The following is a 16,008-nucleotide window of genomic DNA, read 5'->3' as shown; positions in this document are numbered from 1 at the left end:
GTCAACATGGACCAAAATCTCTGAGTTATGGTTCCAGCACCTTGTTGAATTTGTGCTACATTTTGCATGCTTTTGCATGGGCCCAACCCAGTACTATGAAGGTGTACCTGATAAAGTGATAAGTGGGTGTAAATCACTTGTCAAATCTGATTTAAAAAGACGTAAACGTTTTGGTCACTTTGCTCCTAAATAAGGTCTGCAGGGTTTTTTCCTTGGCACATCTACTTCTGCTACACATGTATATTGCAAAGATTTACAGCATTACAGCTTTATTAACGATTCAATTGAGTGTTGGCACGATCACCGCTTCTGGTTCATTCCACCAGAGCACTTGTACAAATGTCATGCTAAGTCATGTTAAGGATGTAATAATGTAAGAAAAATGATAAATGCACTCAAATCTTTACTATGATGAGAAGCAACTACCAATAAACCTCAGCTGGGAGGTGTGGGGTGAACAGTTACAGTAATTTAAAATGAAATACCCTGGGACTGCAATCATTATGTCACCAAGATTTTACTGTTAGTGACAGTAGGCAACTTCAGCTATTAACCCCCCCAAAAATCATTATCATAATCAAAATAATAATAATTTGCAATAGATATGGATTTAAATTTTACTGAATAACACAATTCAAATGAACTGTATTTCAGAATTTACCCTACGGTCTATGTCATAAAAGAACCTCAGAATTTTCCGCTCAACAGTCTCTTTTTGTACTGGGATTTAAGAATTGGCACAGGGATTCTGGCAGACAGTTTGTCTTAATAATTTACCTCATCTTGTGCCTGCTTGGCATCTCTTCCCAAAGGAATTAGGAGGGGCTTGCTGGATCCATGGCGCCTGATATTGTTGCTGAACCACAGGCTGCACAGTGGACTGGGACGCTAGCAAGAGAAACAGCAGGCATTGGTGGGTTAGTCATGGGAACTGTGGTAGTTCACAGAGGTATGAATGGTGTCATTGCCATGGCTCTACAGGGGGCCCAATGTGTGTAATGATGTCAACATGCTAGGGAGGGTTATTGCACCTCAGGCAGTGCAGACAGGCAAAAGGGTCCGTGTCGGTGGTGTCAGGGGGATCAGTAAGAACACATATGAAGCTAAAAATATTCACAGCGGGCATTAGCTTATTGATGGTGGCAGCAGGAGAGAAGTCTGAGATGGCAAATATGAAGCCTTAGCAGCTGAAGGTGAAATTCAGAGGGTGCCTCACAAGTTGAAGGAAAAAGAGCCAAAGAAGGACAAAATCAGAAGAATGTTCCAGCACTGTCATCTTGTTGCAGGTGCAATGCTCAACTAAAGAAAAAAATATCAGATTTTCTTTTTCTTCCCACTACTTTTAAAAGTCCTTGACCCTGCAAAGGTTTATTGGAAGTCAGTAATTTTTCACATAAAAATTGATCGCTCTCTGCAGGATCCTGCACATTCATGACACTTTATCTACTTAATCACTCTCAGTCTGACAGAGCTATTGAAAAGCCTTTAATTCCGCCTGATCATAAGTGAGCAGCAGCCTTAATAAGATAATGGCCTTTGAACCCTGCTTGAACTCTAGTCCTTGTAATTTGCTACATTGATTCCCTAAAGGTCAGTCTAAGTGTGCTAGCAAGTATGTATTTTGAACTTGTGGTTAACAGTCTCAAAAATGCTTTTGTTACACGGCTTCTGTAGTTCTGTAAAATGTCTACTGAATTGAAAGTGTACATGAGCACCATTTAAATCAGGGAAAAGCACCAGCCAAAGACTTTAAAGCATCAGAATCAAAAAGAGACAGGAAACATTAAAACAAACGTTTGCTTGTTTCAGTTTATGGAGATTTTTCTTTTTTATGTGCGTTTGTTTGATCATAAGTTGTGGTTTGGATGAAACATCCCTTTGCTACTGCTCCGTTCTGCAATTAACTCTGTCACTTCAATTTGTGTTCACAGTTTGCATGTTGATTTGATTACAAATCCATTTCTGTGTGGTCAGTCTTATGCTACATAATCAAAGCTAATATGCACTGTGTGCACTCAGCGTCTTGCATGGTCACTCCAGCATCATATTTTTCATCCTATACTCCACAGTGCCATTTTAAAGTTTGCCAACACAAGTTTCTTACAGCCAAAATGCCAAAACAGAACCATAAAACGCCTAGGCCTACACATAAAAATCCACTTAGAGGCTACTGATGTGAGTATTTTAGTGACCCAACAAATGAAATGCCTCTTCACAAATCATCGCAGCCTATAACTGTTCAACCTTGACATGTTGACTCCTACAAAAAATGATGAATTACTGATGTAACACAGCTACACAGCTGATGAATCCGTGAAGGGCACACTTGGATTTTTGTAGGATAATTCTGTTCTTTGATTTTTCTGGGCACCTGCGATACAAGGAAGGCACTTACAGCGTGCAGTTAATTGATTAAACATAAGTTAGTGTACACTGTCACGGCAGTACAAGACCATTACGCCTGACATTTTGACACCGGTCTTCCCCAAATATGCACCTTCCATCAATCTAAATTAATTCCACCTTGTGTGCTCGGTCCTTTGGTGAATGTGTTATCTTTAATTAGCACAGGTAATTTCCTTGCTAGGACAACATTTAGACCCTTATATCAATATTGAATGACTCGACAATCCATATTTCAATCCACATATCTCTTGCCTTGAAAACTGTGAAGATTCTAATCCAGCCAGAAGGTTCAAGAGTACGTGTTTAAAGTATGTTGATGCTACATTCCACTTCACTTTATTCCTTCATAAAACTTGCAGTAAATTGAGACAAACAGCTCTGAGTGACCTGAGCGAATTCATTCACCCACGCTCTGTCCAGTTCTTTCTTACAAATAGAAGAAGGTCCCCCCTGTCTACTCAGGTGCTGACCTGCATTTTCTGACTCTCTTCTCTCTCTTTCTCCGTGTCTGTGTCGACGTGGGTGAATTAACTCTGCTTACCTCCTCCCAGAAGAAGGCATGGCCACCCCAGAGTCCACTGGCACACGTGATTCCCATCTACAATTACCAGCCCCGGAGAAACACTTACCCAAGTTCAAACTTGTGAAATTCAGAGAACTCTTACTTGGTAAGAAAAAAAATGCTGCATACTGACCAGTCAATTCTCTGGAAGAATCCTGTGTGGGTGAATAGCAGGAGGGTCTAAATTTATCAGGTGTGTTAAATGTTTTTCACTTTCCCTGGTGATTATCAGTGATAAATAAATATTTCTAGATGTAGCTTTAGTTCTTGATTTTTTTCTTCTTCTGTTAAGTGCAAACAAATTTTCAAATTTATTGTTCGAGTAGAACAATCCTAAAATAAAACACCTATACTGAACTTGAGGACCTTATATCAAATTTGCACATAGACCAGGTCTTGTGGATTTCTGTGATTGGCAGGCAGTAAGGAAGGAGATCTATTTCTAATACAAAGCATAATCTCAGCTTTTTTAAATTATTCAACATCACATGCTGTTTTAAAAGATAGATGGGTCAGGTCTATACACAAACAAACAGGCCCTTGACTTCACTCCAAAGTAATTTGCAACTGGGATGGCTGCCATCCCTGAAATAGCATCTTGTTTTTTTTGGAAGAGAAGCAGCATGCATTTTAGCCAGAGGCTACTTGTCTGTCAACAGTGAGATAAACAAAGCAAACAATCTCTATTAATCATTTACAACTTGCACTCATTAATAATTTCTGCATTCTGTCAAATGGCATGTTCAGACACAAAGGTGCTGTGTCAACAATGGACTCACTTTGACAAGCTGCCTGCCTATAGCTATGAGTAGCACTGTTAGCAAATCCATCCAGAGGGTGCACTTATTTCCCTTTCTGGAGCATGTTTCTGCTGGCTACAGTCCTGCCAAACCCTTTCTTACATGTGTTCTGTCCTTCCAGCTCGCTTTTTTTTTTTACTGGGATCACAAATACGAAGCCTGTTCTGTCCACAGGGGGGGATTACAAGGAGAGGAGCAATGTCTAATGCACTCATCTACAGTGCTCTGCTGTTATAAGTGAAGCCAGTGTATGTGTGTTTTGTGTGACATCTCAGAAAACTCCTCGTTGCTCCAAAATAGCTCAGCAGAGCTGTACTGTACATTAACTGACAATTTGTCAGTTAATGTACCTCGTCTTTCTGGCAGGGATGCCTTCAGAGGTCTCACGCTGCTCTGAAAATTGTGTGTGTGGACTCTTGGCTGTTTTACACCCTTTCATCTCACCGCTGGGGCTCTCCAAAGCCCTTGTAGTCCAAATCACAATGACACTACCCCACCTTTAGAGCTTCTTCGATGACAGAATCAGGGCAGCTTCGCCGTCACCAGCATCAAAGCTGCAGGGAGACAGAGATGGATTAATAAGTAAAGAAAAGTGCGACAGAACAAGAAAGGCACCCAGATTACACAGAGACGGTAAAGACACCAAAGGCCTCTAAAGGAGAAGAAGTTTCCAAACCTGTTTTTTTGTTGCACGAGCTGAAAGGGCTCTGTGCATGAGCATCTAGCATTCCAGGAACAGCGGGAGAGGAGAAGGAGGGAAGATGGACTGCCACTGCTAGCTGGCATATCCAAGTTTGAAAAGCAAAAGAAGGCATGTGCTTGCACCCGCGTTCACCCAGCACGCCGCTGTTCATTATTCCACCAATCTGTCAGCTCCCACTGCTGAATCATCACGGCAACACAGGAGGAGGGCGCCAAGGCCTCCTGATGCTTTACAGTAATTTTCATGTTTGAGGACATGAATGGTTCATTATTTGTAAAAATGGAAATTTGAATAAGACACACTGATACGCGTGACAAAAGATTTCAAAGTGTAAGAACAGAGCTTTGGGTCTTGGAATGATCTACTCATGACACTTTGCGTTTAAATATTCATGTTTTGCCCTTTGTGTTCTCCTACGCTTCTTCTGTTGCCTAAAGCCTGCTCGATAAATTCACTAGTCGCATATCATAATTGGTATTAGCACTCTAGTTGGATATTCTAGGCTCTGGTTGTGTAGTTAAACTTTCCATATATTTCCCAATCTATCATATGGAATATCGGTAAATTCATTGGGTGCCCAAAAGCCATCACAACAATCACCTGATCTTTTATTGCGTCAAGATACTGAATGCCATTCTAGGCACGACGATGCTGCAGCTCTCTTCTCGGGTGTATGGCTCTTAAGGCTTTTCCTCTCTGCCCATTGCTCTATTAGTTCTCCTATCCATCTATGACACGGTGTCTATCATAACTGCAAGAGAAAATCTCATCTCAGAATTTAAAGGCAATTTGTTACCGAGGCCCAACTCCAAACACCAGAGTATACAGCCTGAAGCTCCAGGACTCTATTTCCCCTGCAGTCAATCACACTGAAGTTCAACCCTATTAAAAAAAACAGGCTGATGTTAAGGGATAAGGCTTTTTCCCTTTTTTTGTCGATATCAACTATATCCTGCTCGCCTCAAGGGGTTTATCAGATAGTTAGAAGTTTATGAGGCATCACTGTTTATCAGCTTCTATCTGGTGTTTAAGTATAATCTTTATGATACCCGAAAAACAGCTGTGAAATTTGTGGAGTGGCTGTAAGGTCACCCCGCCGATGGGCTGTGGCTAACAGCTGCCGGAGTCGATCGTCTTCCCTGCATCTCACCGGGTGAGACCAATTGAAGCCTAAACCCGCCCAGCTACTTGTGTCACAAAAACTGAACACCTATCACGGTTTATTACCGAAGGCACACAAACAAAAACGAGCACATAAAGTGCAAAGTCATCCGCTGAAGATCAGGTGTTCAAAGCGGTTATGGGATGGGATCATAGCACTTTATGAAGCCTGTAGCAACCTCACAAACAACCACACTCCCACACTTGATCTTGCTTGACCTAGGAGGGAGGAAGAGGTGGAATGAAGCTGGCTCTGCTTCGCTTCTAATCTGGTCTGACAGGTCCTGACTCCCAGAGTATGATTAATGTGAGCTGCGGCTGCAGCTGGACGCATTTAATGTCATCGGCAATATCACCCTGCTCCAACAGATGAGATCCCAGAAATCATAAATTCCCATGGCATGTTGTCCATATTCATTAGCAAACAATTTATTGCAGAATTTTGTTGTTATTTTCATATGAGGTGCCGCCGCATCCATCACTCCGTCAGGCCCTGAGCCCGGGAGTGCCACAGAAAGTCAAAGACTGATAGCCTGTACCCAGCTGCCATGAATCATTCGTCTGGTGTTCAGTCATTAACCAGGTGCCAATTTGAATTTGGCTTTTCGTGGGACCATTCTAGTTGTTCCCTCTGGAGAGAGTGGGGAGGAAACCTAAGCATATGGGCTGCAAACATTCAACAGGATCAGAGTGTGGAGTCTGCTATCTTGCATGCACATGAGTAAAACAAGTGTTGGCCCGTCAGGAACAACTTGTAACGAGACGGGAAATATCATTGGTCAAAGCAATGATTAATTCAAGAGCCACACTCAGGACAGCTGTACTTGTACCAGGTTTCATATGATTCATCAGATATCATTAAAAAGTCACCGCAAGGAGCAAAGCACAAAGTTTGATCAAGTCAGTTTTATTTTGAGAGGGAAAAACTTTCACATCGTGTCATGTCTTACTCACCTGTGGCTGACCTTGGTGCATAATCTTGAAGTGTTTTGTTTGACTGTTTGCTTTTCCTTATTGTGAAATCCCGCTCCATGATCCCACCTTGATTATATTACACTCACCACCTTTATGTGTTTTGAAGAGTGGGAAAAGCTGCTTTTCAATTCTAGTCTTTGACATTTAGTGGTTGACTCAACAGAACTCTGAAAGTCAGAGTAAACAAAAGGTTTTCAGGCTCACATGGATAAAGGAGCACACACACACACACAGAAAAGAGAGAAAAAGCAGCCGGATCACTGTTGATGTTTCATTGTGTTGCCCTCAATCTGGCAGTCAGCACACCACATAACCCCCAACACCACCTTCAACCAACTCAGCCATAAAATATTTTCTCATTCACTGCACGTTCCACGGTAGCATGCATCTTAATCTGAAGAGACGGTTCCATTTCAGCTCGCTCCCAATAACCTTCCTATTCATTGCTCCCCACGTACACCTTCAGTGAAAGAAGGGAAGCTCCCAGAAATAGAAACGAAAGAAGATGATTTCAGCAGCTGAATCACAGATTTAGTGGGAATAACATGAGTAGAAAAGAAGAGAGAGGAGTAAGGAAATGGGAAGCAAGTATAGATGTGAAAAAAGGAAACGAGGAGACGTGCAGAGAGAAAAAAGAGCCACTGTGTTTGGCTCTGTGGTGTATTAACTTCCTAAGGTGGGACTATTAGAAATGAATCTCATTGCTGTCACCGTCTGCCTAGTTAGAAAAAAGAAGGAAGCACCCTTTCAGCCGAGCACGGTGTTGGGTCAAGACGAACAAACTGGATAAATAGTCCACTTGCTCCATATTATCATGTTAAAAAAGCAATCAGTACCCCCGCCCCCCTCAAGGGAGTATCTAGAATTTGAGAGACAAATGAGGTTCGAATCAGAAATGAAATAGTCTAGAGGAAAGTAATGAGTGGATTCCACTTACCTGATGAGTTTTATGCTGCTGACAAATTACAGGTAGACTGAATATCGAGTGCTGATAGACCTGGTGCAGCACACTTAAAAGTTCTCTGCCTGATCAGCATCGAAAAGTAGGGCTCATTTTGGCATTGGATGATGATATTCCAAAACAGTTTTTATACATTTTTGGGGTGGCTGTGGCTCGAGATATTGTTTACCAGTAGGAAGGTTGGTTGAGTGATTTCCCACTCTTCCAGTCCATGTGTGGACGTATCCTTGGGTAAGATGCTGAATTCTTAGTTGGCCCCAGTGCACTCACTGGTGTGTGTGTGTGTGTGTGTGTGTGTGTGTGTGTGTGTGTGTGTTTGAATGAGACTCGAATTAAGTAAAAAGGTGCTACATAAGTCCCGGTCTATTTACAAAGTATTTCATTTTCTTGTATTTAAATAAAAACAAATCAAAATATGAAAGATAATAACTTTGCAAGTAATTTGAACCAAATTTCAATATTTATCTGGTTATTTTTGAATATTAGATCTATTAAATGTAAACATGCTGACTGTAATTTTTTAATTGACTTAAATTTCAATTCAATTTTTGTGTTACTTTAAAGGACATATAGTTCATAATAAGGGGTGGCTGTAGCTCAGGTGGTAGAGCAGGTCATCCACTGATCGGAAGGTTGGTGGTTCGATTCCGGGCTTCCCCTAGTCTGCATGCCAAATATCCTTGGGCAAGATACTAACCCCAATTTGCTCTCCGATGCATCCATCAGAGTATGAATGTGTGTGAATGTTAGCTATGAAGCACTTAGAAAGATGTGCTTGGGTGAATGCACAAGTTGTGTAAAGTGCTTTGAGTGCTCAGATGAGTAGAAAAGCGCTATATAAGAACCAGTCCATTTACTATTTATCACAGGATGCCCTGTCGTTCATCCAGTGTCCAAATTAAGTAGTTTTAGCTCACTTCCCTCTCCTTCTAAGACAAATTACTACTGATTGGCTGCCCAGTCAGGAAGTGGGGGGCGGGGTTGCTCAGCTATATGCCTGAGACCAAATGATAAATTTATAATATCATGCACTGACCTATTTATTTGACGTTTTGGTCATACTCATTATGAGTTTTCAGTGTTGTAACAGTATGACAAGCATGGGTAGGTTCCCCTTAGGTGGGGTTTAGTGTCAGGAACAGTGTTGGGAAGGTTACTTTTAAAATGTATTCCATTACAGATTACAGAATACATGCCCCAAAATGTATTCTGTAATGTATTCCGTTACGTTACTCAATGAGAGTAACGTATTCTGAATACTTTGGATTACTTAATATATTATCATGCTGTTTACAACTACGTGAATGTACTATTGCTGTGATTTATTACTGTTACTGAAGGTCCGCGGCTCCGAACCGTAGTAAAGGGACCTCTGGCTAATAAGGTGGGTTCTGTGTCGGGCTCGTAGCCGAAAAATTGCTTTACTTTGTTGTGTGGGTCAACTTTGCTAGCGAGAGACAGAGAGAGGAGTTGAAAGGCTGCTCCAACGGAACTTATTGTTTTTGCAGGAAAACACGAACACGGTGTACAGTCGAGTCTTAATAGCTTACTTACAACTGGGCTCGTCAGGCACTCTTCTTGGCTGCAGTGGTTATTATTATATTTACATGCTTCCAGCTCCCGTTTTTGCTCGATGACAGCTCGTACTTTTCCTTTTTCTCCCTCCCTCGCTCACAGACACATAACGGGTATGGCAGTTCATTCTCCCTGCAGCAGACTACACTGCCCATGAGGCTACATTCTTTAGAGCTATACCTGCAGCATTCTGCCTATTAGCTGAGCACAACAACAACAACAACAAAAAGGCGCTCTCTCACCCAGGAAACACGCAGAGAGAGAGTGTCACCCTGTAACCATAGCAACCGTAACGCTGCCGCCTGGAACAACAGAACATAGCAGTCAAACAAAACCCATTTCAAATTTCAAATTGTTGTGCGTTAAATTTGTTGGCCACCTTTGGCACCACTCCTTGTTCACTTTCTGTTTTATGGCAGTAGTGCAGATCACCCAGATGAACTCAGATCTTTTACCCAGCAGTTCCTCCAACATTTTAATTTTATTAAACCATAGCAAACTGAGCAAGATTGGTATACCAGAAAAATTAGATGAATATATTTCTTGTTTTAGGCAAACACATGTGAATTGAGACTGAGATATATAATTTTATCCATATATCCATAATTTAACTTTGCTACATTTAAATCTGCTAAGATTTGTTTTTTTTTGCTTGTGTAATAAAAACCTTGTAAACAGCTGAAGGCCTGTGGACACTTTTCAATTTCTCTATTATCTCCTGGAATGAAAACATAAGGGAGGCTAATAAAGAGTGGCCTTGATTTAAATGTCATTGCACCTAGTTTTTGTTGCCATGGAAACATTTCAGCCAGACTTTGTTAATGTCATGGCTGGCTGATATTCTGAATCAAGCAGACATGGAGGCTATCTTTGAGTGTAGTATTTGCGCCATCCAAATAGGTAGCCCCAGCAGGGCTGTTGTTCAAATGAAGGGAGGCAGTGTTTGTGGAAGAGTGAAAACCGGAAAAATAATAACAACAGATATTCTCCTTTTCCCCGCCCATGGGGATGACAGAGAAGCGTGATGTGTGGTTTTTGTCCTCAGGCTGCTTGAAATGTCACCAGTGCACACCGGTGGTCACTGACAGGGGTGGCAGGAGGGAGGAAGACAGAATGCTGATGGGGAAGCTTGGAAAGGACTTGATGTCCAACTTCACCTGCTGCACATATGCATATATATGCCCCCAGCAGCACTGGGTAAACACTCAAACACAGGGCACACATAGTCACAGCTCAAAGGTGATAAAAGACAGAGCCACACATGTTCTCATGCACAAATCCAGATTTTAGCCCAGGCTGTATTCTGACCTCAGAGAGAACTGGCTGTCACTGAAGTGTTGCGGAGAGCAGCAGGAGCACACAATTCTACTGAGGGAGCTGACCTTTTTTGCAGCATTTCTAACCTTTAGTGGTTTACCTGCTACATCTGCAGGGAATGTTTGCTCTCACACAGTCACGGTCTCTTGTTAGCTTTCTCGAAGAACACACTATATTGCTTATGCACTAGACGGACTTGGCTTATGAAAAATTGAATAATACAATAAGACAGCTCCAGGATCTAAGAACAAGTAGCACCATCTCAGAACCCAAGACAGAATAAATGCTTCATGATCTCAATGTTTTCAGCTTGCTAAACCCCACTTCGCTCCCCATTGGTCAGTCATTATATGCACTAATGTTGTTATTCAAACTCGCAGAACTATTTCTTTGAATTTCTAAAAAGACATCTCTGAGTTTGCATCATTACCAAATACATAATAGAATAAAGGAAAGCTAAGTTAACCCAAATTCTGTGTGAAATAATTTTAGGGTCTTTCTCTCTTGCTTTCTCAGTTGGAAGCTTCGAGTATGTGTCAGCGTGTTTTACTTCAAGCTATTCACATTCCCTCAATTAAAGGTATGTGAGTCTACCTTGTGTAACATTGCCTGACATTGGCTTCAAAATATGAAACAGCATCGTAAAAATATGTCACTCTAGTTTTTACTTATTCAAGAAGGCGAAAAGTAATTCAACTAAACTTGGATTGCCAACTAGTTTGAGCTGACACACTAAAACCTACTTGAAAGGTTTGAATGAAATTGGAGAAATTGTATGGATATTGCAGATTTTTTTGCAAGCAGGTTTAATTTTCGCTGGACTTTTGAAAAAGTGGCATCAACATTTAACCTAAAATGCCTGAAAATGCACAATCACGACAAGTCAGTTAACACGACATGCATGAGTTAAAATTGTGTTACCACATGTGTTACTAATTCTGCAAACACTCACAGGCATATACACACAATTATTATTCATAGGACTGGGAGAGGAAGGTCTTAAATTTGCTTTTCAATGTGAAAACGATTGTGATGGGTCTAAAGTGAGCGAGCAGTTTCAGAGAGTAAGGGCACAGTGACTAAAATCACTCTCACCAGCCTTGGATCTAATTCAGGATTCAGCTAAGAGACATTAGCCTAAAGACATGAGAGGTCTCATTGGGTTATATGCAGTGAGTAAGTCGGAGATGTGCAGAGGGGCCAAACCTCTGAGTGCTCTATTGTACTCAGAGCCTGTTAACTTGTTTCAGTACCAGTGTATTAAAAGTGTCCATTAACATTTAAGAAAATATTTGCTGTCACTACATTATGATGAGGATTATTATAATATATTGACAACTGCCTTTAAGAGAAAAAAGGTAAAGTAGCGGTATATATGTTGTTTAGCAGTGGCAACAGTGACCTCTGTGGCCACAAGGTGTAATTGCAGGGTTTTGAATTCTGACGAGCTCTTCAAAAGTGAAGCGTACTGAAACAAGCGGATTTTTAGCTGCCCATTCAAACAACATGAATATCCTCATCTCAGTACAAACCAGCACATGTATTTTCCATAGGGTTCACCTTACATCGGCCTCAAGCAAAATATGAGCAGAAACCATCTCTTTCCATCTAGACATGCAATTAGTAGATAATGCTTCTAAAAGCTAAAAATAAAACAAACTACAATTCCTTTTCATATGATAAACCATTAGATAAGGCTGGAGTTGTAGAGTAAGAGATGTTATTCACTGTCATTATATTTCAAGTGAAAACAAAAATGATTTCTAAGCTGTTTTTTTAAAGTAAAATAGCTGCATGTGGGAGAGCATGCCTTTTTTTTACTGAAAGCATGCGCTCATTAACATGCAGAGCTGTAATAGAAGCTTGAATGAGAAGGATGACTTTAGAGCTAAAATAAATAACACCCAACAATATTTAATTTTCATAGTAGAAAGGCCAAAGAGTCAACCAAGGTGTCCCGCTCATGTTTATAAAGCATAGACAGAACCCTGGGGTATTTCCAGTTCTGTATTTGAAATATAAATGAGGAAAAAAGTCATTGATGTTAGCTGTTATGAGAGATCTCATTTGGGGCTCAAACTTGCCATCTCTTTTATTAGTAGACTCGGTAGGCAGATAAAGCAGGCAGTGTTTTAATTGCAGCAAGTTAGTTTTGAGTGCAGCGAAACCCATAATAAGCATAGTTTAATCTTTTTGTCACCTTTCTTCAACTTCTAGTTTCCTTCAGCCACGAGTTGAACTCATTTAGCTCTTCTGGGAAATCACAGGCGGTCCACAAATTCACACTAACTAAATCTATTAATTTCAGAATGCTAAATGGCTGCTTCAGAGGCAGAAATACTCACATTCACACTCTCGGCGCGTGAAAATGTTTCTAATCATGAGCACTGCTGTCTGTTTTTACTACTGTAGTTTGTCTGGATATTAGTGAGCTTGAAAAATCAATAACATCCCTTGATGAGTCTAACCTTTATTCGGTGTCTCATGACTAAAACTATCCTTTGAACTGGCGAGGTGAATAAAGAGAAGCTCATTTTGCAGTGGCTTTGCAGCATCCCTGCACAATACATGTGTTCATTATGAGCCCTACCTTCCCTGCTTTTCTCCAGTGATAGTGTCAGCCTTATTGCCTGTGCTTTCAGTGCCTTGTTGAGTTGTCTGTGTCCCTCTTGCCCGTCTTTCTCTCGCCTCTCTCCATCTCCTTCGCTGTAATAGATGCTGAGACCTATTGATTTTTATCCCAAGTACTTCTCACTGGGCATCTGGCTGTCTCTTCCACTTATACTATGAGCAATGCTGAGCATCTTTTTTTTTAGGTCAGTGAAGGATGATCAATTAGACGCCCTATTGGATTTTTAATTTCCAAAATTTTAATTCATGAGGTGCAGATGACATTGAAGCTCCTATCTTATAAAGGGGCTTTTAAGGTTTTGTTGTGAGGCCTCATATTACTGGCCCTGCTGAGATACTTCAAGGACTGCTCTCTACTAAATGATAGGACAGTTTGAAAATAACAGACCATTTGTCCCTTAAGCACCTCATAAAACAAAACCTCTAATGTTGTTTTCTCCCCATTAATCCAAAAGTAGTTTTAAATCACCACAAATTGACACCCTTGAGCAGAAAGGTCCTGGTTGCTCTTTAGAAAACGGCGCCTCTCCTCCTTTATTCGCTACATGTGGTAATGAGGGGAAATTGAGCAAAATGTGTTTTTAATTAAAAACAATAAAGCGACCATATTTCAGGCACGTAATGCACTCTGAGATTACCCGAAGATGCAATCAGGAGTGGGCAAGTCAACAAAGTCACAGATAAAGCATGTGAAACAAAGGCAGCAGTACAGCCAGGCATTAATCAGGCTGTCAAGGGGTGTCCAGATAATAATCAGAGAAGACGCACATCATGCCAGTGTGTAGTATCTAATTACTTGACAAATTCTGACTCTTGGACCCTGAGAGGCAAAGTGGATGAGAGCAGCACGAGCGCAGCCACCCCGCTGCCTCACGCCTTTGGGCTCAGTGTTTGAACAGTATGATTTTTCTAGTGCACTGCAGCTCAGTGATCATTACTCAGAATGAGAACAGATACTGTGGTGTGGCCGGGGACTATCGACAAGGGTTATTTTTGCAATGCAGTTTGGCTTAAGGGGAAGCATAATGATTATATCGCATGTATTATTCTAAAAGCTTTTTCTTGTTGTCCTCTGCCCTGTGGATCAGAGGGTGTTGTAAAGCTTTCTAATTACTGAAAAAGAATGCAGTACAATGGTCAATTAGTTCAAATGTAGACCAAAATGTAACAGCTTAACTATTAAGTTTTAATGCAATCTGTCTCTCTAACACTCTCTCTCTCTCTTTTAAAGTAGAAACATCTCACTAAAAACAACTTTGTCATTCTCACCAACCACAACATTAAAACTGACTAATATTTCTGCCATTAGCGCCACCAGCATAGATTTGATTGGTGTGGGCATGGACAAGTAACTTCTCAGAGTGTCCTGGGAAGCTGGCAGCAGATCCTTCGGGTCCTGTGGGCTGTGTGATGAGGACTCCATAGATCAGACCTGTTCTGAGCACCCCAAACGTGTTGGGAAGTTTGGAGGCTATGATGTCGCCTTTAGTTCTTTGTGAACCATTCTAAGGAACTCTGCTCCCCTTTCTAGTCTTCTGTTACCCCCACACCCACCAACTGGCTGCAGCAGATTGCTGACCCTCCGAGTCGAGTCTGACTCTACTGGAGGGAGTTCCTATTAAAAAGTTAGTTCTTCCTTTTCACTGTTGTCAAGCGCTGCCTCATAGCCAGCAGTCGCAAAATTGTGGCTCTCCAGTGGCAGATGAACAGTCGGAACTACAGTATATACAGATATAGATCTATGTTGAGTTAGGAAAAACCTTGGAATTGTTCCATTTTGCTGCTAAAAATAAACACATTTCCTTATTTTTGGTCGGTCAGTTCATAAATACAAAGTTAAAGAACCAAATAATCATGAATGGCTTACTGCAGATTAGCTATATCTGGTAAAACCTTAAATTATTTATTCCTATTAGAGATGCTGAGTGTTGATTGATGTCTAAAAGTTCATCCAGGTGCTAAATTGAACTGCCTGCTGTCCAGAAAACTTGCACATTAAAAACATTTCTGTCCCTCTAAAGCAAAAATGAAACAAAGGCCTCTAACTTTTGTACAGTTCAAACCCTATAAGAAGCAAGAATGTGAAAGCATTTTGTAAACTTCAGCAATCTTTCTGTTCCCACTTAAAGTTTGTTTAAAGAGCACCATGTGTTGTTTGCATAATTCCCTAATTCTTTGGTAAAACAGATTAAAAATCATCATGCCAGAGTGCTTTTTCCTGTGTACTGGAATAGTTCATACTAATTACAGGAGCAGAAAGTTTAATATCCTTTTTTTCCTGCTTGTAGTGGGCAGACAAAAGGTATAAAAAAAAATCCTTCCTTCTCTTCCGCTTCTTTTTCGTTATATTTGATGGAAACACACAAGGACAAAAGGCACACACATGCCCACATGTTCCCTTCTTGTTATCAGGATATACTACAGCTGCTGGGAGACTGAGTGATCTGTTTGTGTGTATGTGTCTTGCTCGGGCAGTTGGCCACAGCAATTTTGCAGGAGTGAACACTGACCTTTGACTCCATTACAGCTGATTGGATTGGTTCTCCTCCCCACTGCTGGACAGCTGCCCAGCACCACAGCCTGCAGTGACACACTCAGGGCCACACGCTGCCTATAGTCACTCCTTCTGCTTTCCCTTTATCTATACATGTAAACATCTGCATCACCTACACGTTTTCATCCATCGCTGACCTTCGCTTTTTTTCTGCTCTTTCTCTATTCCATACAGAGACTACCTCTATCCTCCTCATTGATATATCCCTCCTCTTCATAACCTTTTGTCTTTAACACTTTCTTTCTCTTCCTACTTTCCTGCCTTTGCACTTGCTATTTGTTCAAAAGTGTGTAGACACCCCCATATTGCTCCTATGTGCAATTGATTTTTCATCTGTGGTATGCTGCACAGCAGCCCATACCG

The 16,008-nt window shown here is 41.1% G+C and overlaps 1 long non-coding RNA gene across 1 annotated transcript in view; it reads left to right on the top strand.

The window, feature by feature from the left end:
• Window positions 1-651: 651 nt before the first annotated feature.
• LOC146371931 (uncharacterized) overlaps window positions 652-16,008 on the top strand; it is a 39,118-nt gene continuing 23,761 nt past the window's right edge. Inside the window, exon 1 of the long non-coding RNA XR_014802770.1 lies at window positions 652-3,074. This is a non-coding gene — a long non-coding RNA (uncharacterized LOC146371931). The remainder of the gene's footprint in view (window positions 3,075-16,008) is intronic.

This window comes from Perissodus microlepis, chromosome 15 (genome assembly GCF_051167445.1).
Source record: "Perissodus microlepis isolate ML-2025 ecotype Zambia chromosome 15, ASM5116744v1, whole genome shotgun sequence".
In the NCBI taxonomy this organism is placed as follows: Eukaryota; Metazoa; Chordata; class Actinopteri; order Cichliformes; family Cichlidae; genus Perissodus; species Perissodus microlepis.
Note: the sequence above shows the minus strand (reverse complement) of the source record. Positions and strands in the feature narration are given on the sequence as shown.